Here is a 10,606-nt window from a genome sequence, read left to right on the forward strand (position 1 = left end):
CTGCCCCTGACAGTCACAACACTTTGTTACTCTCCAGATAACATCATTAATGATTACAACTGGAATAAATAATTTGCTGAAGTCACCATACACCGCAGATACAAAGGGATTTTCAACAGGACATGGAGAAACTCAGACAGTGCAGATACACAATTATTGATGGATGGAGTAATGATAGGCTGTGATTAAGAGTATCGCAGACTAGCATTTTCTCTAACTACTGTACTGTATGTATAGGTGTGCCTGAAGCCTAAAATCATGAAGCATATACGTCTGTCATAGGTTAAATCTTTTCTATTTTTTAAAAAGACCTTGGAAGAGTTTTACATGCCTTTAATTCATTATGCTATAGGACTTTTGTAATGCCTCATACGCTTATTTCATGCGGCCGCCATTTCAAAGAACCAAAGCGAGGCTGCGGTGGGAAGAAACCTGCAAGTATAGGACCAGCACTGTAAACATTGCAGTAACATGCTGTGTACTACAAACCTCCAGCTGTTGCCGAGATTTCAAAATGCAGAAATGGTTTAAACATCACTTTAATATCATTCAGTAAGTTTAATTTGAACAATTAAAAGCAATTTAGCATCAAACAACAACACAATCTCTGTAAGAGTATTATGCTCAAGTGTCCTCCTAGGCTTCAGTTAATGGCACCAGTTAAACACTGTGAAGACATGTGAACACAATGGCAAATCAGCGCTGTTTTAAGAAAGCCATCAACAGTGCCTTAGATGATAAAGGGAAATTGATGTTTTCTCTCTTAATTCAGTATCGTGATGAGTCTAATATAGTGAAAGAGTCAGTTTATTAACTCGAGTTAGATAAATGGCATCTAAAACGTGTGTTTGGGAAAGAAAACGTTGCTAACTAGTGCCATTTCCCTTAGCTGAACATGAGCTCTGATACCCTCTTTTATTTTCACCATTCATTCAGAACAGACCTTCGGGTCACCCGGAAGATGGTAAAATAATAAAGTTGTGTCACTTTCTCTTCGTTGATGAGATATATAACCAAGTACACAACATTCCTATGGAACACCAAGTGATACTTCCGGGTTTCTTCACGCTGGAGCCTTAATTTTGCTTTTAAATTTTTCGGCCGCGTGAAATCAGTCTATTGGTCTACACCAATGGTCTCAAACTCAAGTCTTGAAAGGCCGCAGCACTGCATAGTTTCGCTCAAACCACCTACAACTCACACCTGCTTAAGAGTCTCTAATAGTCTTAAACACTTGATTATTTGGATCAGCTATGTTTTGTTAGGGTTGGAGCAAACTTGTGTAGAGCTGTGTCTCTACAGGAATCGAGTTTGAGACCTATGGTCTACCCCAATCTTCATGGCTTCAAATGGTTCAACATGCCAGACCTTTAACTGGGGTTTATAAAAAACAACAACATATTACTCCTGTTTAATCTCCATAAATTGTTTGCCAGTTCATTATAGGGTTGAATTAAATGTTTGTTCTTTATTTTTAAGTCTTTAACCCCTTAACTCTCACCAATTTTAGTGGGCATAGAGCATGCCTCATAGACTTGAGGACTTGAGCATGCTCGTTATAAAGCATAGATATTGATAGGCGTAGACTTGATAATGCATACATTTGATAATGCACATTCAATTCCTAATACACTTGATAATGCACATTCTATTTGCATAAATTATTGCTGATTTTCAACACATTGGTATATAGATTTATTTAGTGTTATTTTTGAGTGATGACTTTATTTTATATACTGTAAAAATGTCTGTTAATTAACATTTTCAATTTATTTACAATTATGAATTACATTATAGATAACTGATCCCTCTCTGCTGTGTTGACTTTAAACACTGCAGTTTAACAAGGTGACTTTTTAGAAATTTGAAACAATTATTGTATAAGCATTTAAGTTCATTTCCAGTTTTGTACCATAATTTACAACAACAACAACCCAGATAAAATGTCACTTCAAACAATTAAAAATGTCAATAAAAACTCACTTTTTAAATTAGACTCATTTAAAGCTTTAGCTGAAGTGAAAAAAAAAGTAAAAAAACAAAACAAAACAAAAGTTATGTGCATTTATGTTAATGAAAATAGTAAAACAATTAATGTATGGGTAAAAAAATATTACATAAAATATGTATTTTACAAAACCTGTTTTAGTTCAATTGACAATCAAATCTAAATATCTCAACAAATTATATTCCAAATTGGAAGTTGTACTTGCCTATTGGTTTGATTACATTTCATGAGTTCACATTCATAGATATTCGACTGAACAGAATATGCGTATTAGCCGTGCTGTCCGGGGAGAGGGCTCTGAGCTCGGAAAGACAGCCTAACTTGTTTTATTCCCTTTATCAGGATAGAGAGGGATAGGGTCCAAGCGCAGTGTCTAGCCCTGCTCCAGAACACTCCCCCTTCAGATTTAAGTATCAGATTTAAAAGTGTGTTGGGGGTGAGTTATGGTGGTGGCGGGATGATGAAGTCAAAAGAAAATGGAGGTATGAAGTCACGTGTTTGACTACTAATAGGGGTTTGGGCTTGAGCTGATTGGATAATAGAATGATTGTCTGTGATGAATTAGCCTCATCAAAGACGGATCATGCTCCTCCCGAAATTTGTTTATGAATCATCACAAAGAATTGCAAACATTTATTTTTTCATATTACATGCTTCTAAAATGGTATGTTAAAATATGCATCAAGAGTTCACACTTATAGCTAATGATTGATAAAAGCTCAGAAGACCCTCGAACCTGGGGCTGCCTCCTGTTTCATAGACTGAGAGGGGAGTCTGAGCTTAGGTAGGTCTCGAGAGCTCCCCTGAATTCCTTATTTTGGTCTGTTCTTTGATTATTATGTTTGTGCATAGATGGCTTAGTACTAAATGCTTATATATGGTGCTTATATATTGTTTTATTCAATTCACTTATACCGCATGTCTTTGGACTGTGGAAGGAAACCGGAGTACCCGGGGGAAACCCACGTGAGCATGGGATAACCATGTAAACTCCACACAGAAATGCCAACTGGCCCCGAAGGAAACTGAATCAGTAACATTCTTGCTGTGAGGCAGCAGCGCTAACCACTGAGCCAACATGCCACCCTATTCTGGATTCATTTAGGAAAGACAGGGAGGAGTACTGGAGGAGTGCATGGGGGATTTTTTAAAATGAAGATAACTAAAGTAGGAAATCTGGTAATTTCTCCCACTTGCAGCTTCTCCATGACGGTTGTCCAGCATTCTCCAGCCTCCGACTCATAGACTGCAGCTCTGCACAAGACATTTGGCCATACATAGGAGAGATGATCGCACCCACTTTTGCCAATTGGTCAAATTTTTTCCACGCCGCTGTCGCCACTGGCTTGCATGGATTGGGACTTGTGCGCATCGATGGATATGCTCTTTAGTGTTTGGACTTTCAGCAGTGAAAATTAAACCACACTGAACTGAGCTAAACTGAACTTCGACTCTGAAAAACTGGACTGACACTGTTTCAATTGACTAAAATCTTCTATGTGAAGCTGCTTTGAAACAATCTACATTGTAAAAGTGCTATAGAAAAAAAGATGAATTGAAAAATTTTATTATAATGAGTTTGGATTCATCTGATTGGTAAATCATGTGATAGCTAATACGGGAGCAGCAGTGGTCAATCATAAGCATGTGATCATCCTCAAATAAATAAATCACTAAATGGCTTAGGACCTCAATACATTTCAAATATGCTCATTGAATACAAACCTAACAGATCACTCAGATGATTAGGTTCAAGTAATTTAGAAATTCTAAAAGTTCAGTCAAAGCAGGGTGAATTTACCCTAAGCTACTGCACCCTCTGCTGCTGGAATCAGCTTCCAGAAATGATCAGATGTGCTCCAACTTAAAGACTGAGAACACATCTCCTTAGCTGTACCTTTACTGAATGAGCTCTGTGCTACGCTCCACAGATTGCACTGTTATGTCTTAATTTTCTTTTTCATTTTTTACAACCTGTTTAAATATCTGTTTTTATCTGTTTTTAATTCTTTTAATCATTTGATTTTCTTGTTTCTTTTATTTTTGTTTAGGTAAAGCACTTTGAATTGCTATTGTGTATGAATTGTGCTATATAAATAAAAATGCTTTGCCTTAAAACTTGTTTATAATTAAACTTAACTAAATAATTATTTAATTAAATATCAACCAAGTTACCTACACAGCATCCAAAATAACTCTGGACTTTGGATCAGGCTAGGTTTGGAAATTTTTGTTTCATTTTATTCCAACACATGCGAGTCAAAGGTTTTTAACAGTGGGGATTTTGAGTATCTCTTTTTTTATCACTCCATAATTCATAAAATACTGTAATCAACCAGAAAAAAATGTTTTGCAGAAGGATGAGAGAAACACATACATTGTTTGTGGATACTTTCTTTCCATTAGACTGAAACACTGTATGAAATGCTTAAATCTTAAAACTGGCATGTGCATGAAAGCTGTTTAGCTGTAGTGTCTTGCTGTAATACAACATATAACAAACACACTTTCATTCATTCATTTATTTTTTTTTTCAGCTTAATCCTTTTATTCATCAGGGCTTGCCACGGCGGAATGAACCACCAACTTATCCAGCATATGTTTTATGCAGGGGATACCCTTCCAGCTGCAACCCAACACTGGAAAACACCCATACATTTTGGCATTCTCATACAAACACTACAAGCAGTTTAGCTTATTCAATTAACCTCTAATGCATGTCTTTGTACTGTGGGGGAAACCGGATCAACCAGATGAAACTCACATAAACACAGGTAGAACATGCAAACTACACACAGAAATGCCAACTGACCCAGCCATGGCTTCAAACACCCTTTGTAGACCAAAATAACTTAAAATCACTTGTCCAATCTATTTTCCACCCACTGTGGAAATCCAAAACAAAGCATCTCCATCCACCATTACAGCATTACATTTACATCATGGCATCTCCTGCATTATTTGCGAGTTTCTCTCTTCACTCATGCTGAATTGTTTCACATTTCTACTCAGCCTCTGAACTCATTCGCAGCACGTCAGACGTCATCGGCCGCGAGTCCTAACAGTGGAGATGCTCAGAGACAGAACCAGAGAGCTGAGACTGAAGAGGAGACACATTCATCAATAAGCCATTAGCAGGCCTGCAGTGAGCATCTGCAGCCCAAAGCTCCTGCTTATAGCCTCATTCACTGTCTATCCATTGATCCTAGCATGTGTTAACTGAACAGAAACATGAGTGCGACAGAGGCCACAGCGTCACTCAGACAATGAGCTGGTGACTGGCCAGAAAACCTGGAGAAATAATGAGAATGAGCTGATGGTTTGTGGGACATTGAATACATTATGTGTGAATGAAAGCATTATGAACTTCTTACAAGATGCATACTTCTATTTACCTTTGAAGGTACCTTTAATATGATACTTTACATTGCACAAAATAGTTTTTTTTACTGAAAAGAAAATGTTTATATATATATATATATATATATATATATATATATATATATATATATATATATATATATATATATATATAAATGACGAAAACTATAGTTCTTCACAATTTTACATCGCCAAGACCTTTAAATGACAATACCCAATTTTGATGTTGATCTGAAAAAATCCCTAGAATGAGTTTGTTAAAGTACATTGCCTGGAGATGGCAAAATCTGCCCATTTTTGGCAGAGGAAGTTAAAAATATCTGATTTTCTGTTTGAGTTTTTGATTTTCTGTTTGAGGGTTTGAGATTTTGCTTTTAGAGACTTTTTTGTAGGTGTAGACTTTTTTCTTGGCAGCTGCATGGAGGGCGCCATACAACCAGCGTCTTCCGGTAGAATGCTTAGAACTTCCGTTTACAGCGTTCACAATAGGTAAACTGCGTTTTGAAAATGGGTTTCAATACAGTAGCATGTTGAGTGGATTACGGAGTGTTGAAAATTGTGTGTTAAAGCTGTTATAATCTGTCAGATTTAAGCGCAAGAGAGAAAAACGTTCTCCTAGTTCACGTGTCTGCCGTCAGAAATAGTGTGTGTGCAGCGGCTCTTCAATACACACACATTTAGTGTGTTGTATTTACCACGGTTTGTGTTTTTCTATAATTTCAAAATGCCACTTTATTTTCACTATGTCAGTTATTAAATCAGTGTGTTAGTGGGACAGTACAGTAGGCTATGTGTGTGTGTGTGTGTGTGTCAAACATTTTGATGAATTACGTGTTTGGGCTGGTTATATATTTGAAAGAAAGACAAAATGTTGGCTTCAGCGATGACGAGGTTCCATTTAAACGGCAGAAGATGCCGTCTGACAATGAGGGAAAAATGCTTCACAGCAGCTGTTTTCCATCCTACTAAATATTCAGTCCAGGAGGTGGCGCTGATCAACAACAGTATTAATTATAGTATTAGTTTAAAGATGCTAAAAGCAGGTAAAATAGATTAAAACCATTGTTTCATAGCTTTCCAAATGTGACTGTTTATACGCATCAGCGGTCGACCGGAAGTTTTTAGCATTCTCTTACGCGTACACACAAAGCATAATGGGTAATTTTGCGTTCTAAGAAAAAGTTCTATAGGCATGTTTGATGAGTGTGCAAATTTTTATTCACGTGCATGAAACGTAGCTTTTGGGGCACTTTGTGAATGTTTAGATGGTGCTGCCAAGCCATTTTGCCACACCTACCTCTGAAACCCCTATTAAACGTAAATTTTCAATTCTCTGACCACAAACAGTTCAATTGTATATGGCACTTGGATTGCCTCTTCTTATTGAATGACTGAATGCTTCAATTGTGTGGCTTTTGTCATAATCACCTGTAATCTAGTCTTGATAGATCGCTGGTGGACGTTTACTATCACCCAAACTGAGTTCTGCCACTAAACTGCACTACTCATCCCATCAGGCACCTCACACACACACACGCCAGTTCTGGATCACCCATGACTGTACACACACAGCTGAAGCATGAAAGCACTAATGGCCAGGACTATATATAAAGCTCTCATTCTGACACACTTTGCTGAGTCTTCTTGTTGCTTATTCATTACATAACATTCATGACATATTCATTCACAACAATACAAAACATTTTTCCATTTGTTTTGCTGTGTTTTGATCTTTGTCGTGTTCACCATTTTGATTCTTTTTTTTTTTTTTTTTGCCTAGCCTGACCATTTGCCTGTTTTTGACTATGTATTTTGGATTACCTTTATGCTCCTATTTGCTACTGTTTTTGACCATTTGCACGCCTGACTTTTCATGTTAATAAACTATGTAGATCAGGGGTCTCAAACTCAATTTACCTGGGGGCCGCAGGAGGCAAAGTCTGGGTGAGGTTGGGCCGCATAAGGGATTTCACAAAAAAAGTCCTCAAATGTCATTATTACAGTTTTAATTATTTCTTCTGAACATGAAGTGTCCTGAACATTAATAGAACATTGAGTGAAGATTATAAACAGTTCTTCTGAATATGGCATCTTTTGCCTACTTCTTGCTGCCAGAGACTTGACAGCGCTTCTACTCTAAATCTGAACCACATTTGGCTTTAGAGCGGAAGCAGTTGAAACCCTCAGTATGGCTTGATGATGATCATCATTAAGTCTAGACCTGTACTTTGACTTATTGAAGTCCTAGGGAAAAAGTGGGGGAACTCACTCAAAACTTCCATTCCCTCACCTAAAAAAAGGCGTATATATGTATAAATAAAACACCCCCACCCCACTCCAGTCACATCAGTCTGTACCAGTCTGTATCTACCTATAATATCAATATATATAAGATGCAGGGCAGGCACGTGCACACATAGGGCTCAACCTGTGCAGTGCACATGCCCTTTTTAGTCTTGCATAGAAAGTGCCCTTCCAAAATGATCAAAAGTGCCCCCGTGACGCGACACACCTTCGGTCCCGCCCTTAAGTAGGTGCGCGATAACACCGCTCTTGAGTACGCGCGCAACAACACAGCTGATCAGAACGCGCGACAACGCGCATTGAGTGACAAGCGCGCTGTGTACGGATAGAATCAGCGGAGCGGGGAGCGCTCTCTCTCCCCGCTCCGCTGATTCTGTCAGAGTACAGCGGTCGGCGCGGGCCACAAAATATTGCACTGAGGGCCGCAAATGGCCCGCGGGCCGCGAGTTTGAGACCCCTGATGTAGATCCTCAACTCCGTTTTATGTCCGTCTCCCATTGGTTACAGCTTTGGACAAAAGGGTCTGCTAAATGAATAATTGCAAATATAAATTAAACAAGGTAAATCAGGTGTAATTGTACAAAATTACATTAAAAATAAATAATAGTGCTTAATTATTAACACTGCATTATAAAACATCCTAGTATCATGCATAAATATATGTTTTTGGAATCTAAATCTACAAAAAGCGACACAGTATTATTTAAAATTTCACAATTTCTGATACAAAACACTGGATAATAAAATAAACTGAAGGTTATCAGACCCACATAAAAATATATAAACAAATTCTATTTAAATAAATAAAACATAATTGTAAATAAAATATGCATGTGGATTCCATGGCCCAAAAAATTTGCACTATATAAAATAACAATGGCAGGAATTCTCTTTGAATAGCCATTTTAAATGTTGAACATTTTAATAAAAATAATATTTAGAATTAAATATTGCTACAATCATTCTCTTTCACATTTTGTCTAAAAAAAACATTGTTTGTGGTGTTCTTTGTGGTAAACTGCATAAACAATTTAGTGTGATCCTGCTGTCATGACCTGACTCACGACAAGGATGACTAAATATATTTTTAAAACATCGCAGAGGTGATAACTGCTATATGTGCAAACTTGACAGGCATATGGCCATCACTAAATGCATTCACACACTACACAAAAATAGCCAAAACAGCCTCAACACACACACACAAACACACACACACACACCTTCGAAGAATTTTCTTTGACACTTTTCTGAGGAAAGATGATGTTTTAGGCTTAAAAGTATCATTTAAAAGTTAAATTTTACCACATATAATTAGACCTAATTAACTATGACGGGCAAATAAAGAGATGTTGGCAGTCTAACACACCAATTATGATGACTCTCTCTCTCTCTCTCTCTCTATCTATCTCTCATGCCGATTGGATTTAATTATCATGCTCTTTTCTCTACCTCTCAGAAACCACCGCAGTGGAGGGTAATTTTTTATATACACGTATTTTAGATGTGTAGATGTTTCTGAAGGCTTTCCTGCCACTTACCACGTTTTCCCCAACTGACACTTAGGGCTTTGTGGTACCAAAAATCAAGCTCTTAAAGATCTGTCCATCTCAGCACATTTACAATACATGATCATTTGGTTTATCATTAGTCTGTGGGTTTAAATCCTATGAAGCCTGCAAAGGTTAATGTGTTGCTTCACACTAAAACACATGCCTTGTCATTTAAAACTATTTGATTTTAGCTAGTTTCAGATGAAATATTTAACATTAAGTAATCTAAAAAATCCATTATAAGCTTGAAATGAAATCAGAAATACAGTATTTAGGCTATAAAACATTGAGATTGTCTAAATTGTGTGTAAATTAATTTAATTTACAAAACCAAATTAAAGTGTTGCCAAACATGCGGGCAGTGTGTTAAAATGGGCTAATAAAACATGCTAAAGTATGCTAAATGTTTTGGGGGCAGAGGAAAACTTCTTATTTTAAGTAACACCAAAAGTTGGCAGCCCTGTACTAAAGTAGGCCTATGTTAAAATTGAACTAAAACATGCTAATAATAAACATTTGCAACAAAAATGCTAGCAAAACATGATAGCAAATGATAACAATATTACGGTGCTAACAATTTCCAAGTTTGCCTATAACAAGCATGTTAAAAGATGCTAACAGCATGACAAAGCATGTTAACCGCTAGCAACATAATAGCAAAGTTGATGGTAATGTACAAAATCATTCTACTATGCTAATAGTCAGCTAAGTCATGCTAGATGCTTTTTGGCCAGATGTTTAAGGATAGACATTAGTTTAGTTAACATAAAGCAAGCATTGCTATTTAATTATAATCATTATATATAATTAACCAACAAACGTTAGCATTAGCCACAGTGACAATTTGTAGAAATAAAGGTTGATACAGTAATGTATTCCCTAACAATGCTGCCCTGATATTTTAATCGCTGACCACTTTTGTGTTTGTTGGATATGTAGTAGTAGTGTAGTAGTAGAAATAGTACTTATATTAAATTTTCTCACTCTCACCTCCTCCAAAAGAGACAAATTGTAATGTTCATTTTAGCAAAAAACACACATATTGCATTTCCTGAAAGATTGATTTTGGATCCTTGTGAAGTCCACTTTTTTCATGTTTTTTTTTTTTTTTTTGAAGTCAGAGTTGAATGCATCGCTCTTTGTTTTTATGTTGCACTGCAGACAGACATGACATTTATAAAGAGAGAGAAAGAGAGAGAGAGAGAGAGAGAGAGAGAGAGAGAGTGAGAGAGAGAGAGAGAGAGAGAGAGAGAGAGAGAGAGGTGTTAAACGATTTGATGCTAGTAGACAAACAACTAGTCCTTTTACACTTGGATTTATTAGGACTTAGGGCACAGTCAGCGTGATCAGACATTCTGCA

The sequence above is a fragment of the Danio rerio genome, chromosome 9 (assembly GCF_052040795.2).
Source record: "Danio rerio strain M-AB ecotype USA chromosome 9, GRCz13ab, whole genome shotgun sequence".
In the NCBI taxonomy this organism is placed as follows: Eukaryota; Metazoa; Chordata; class Actinopteri; order Cypriniformes; family Danionidae; genus Danio; species Danio rerio.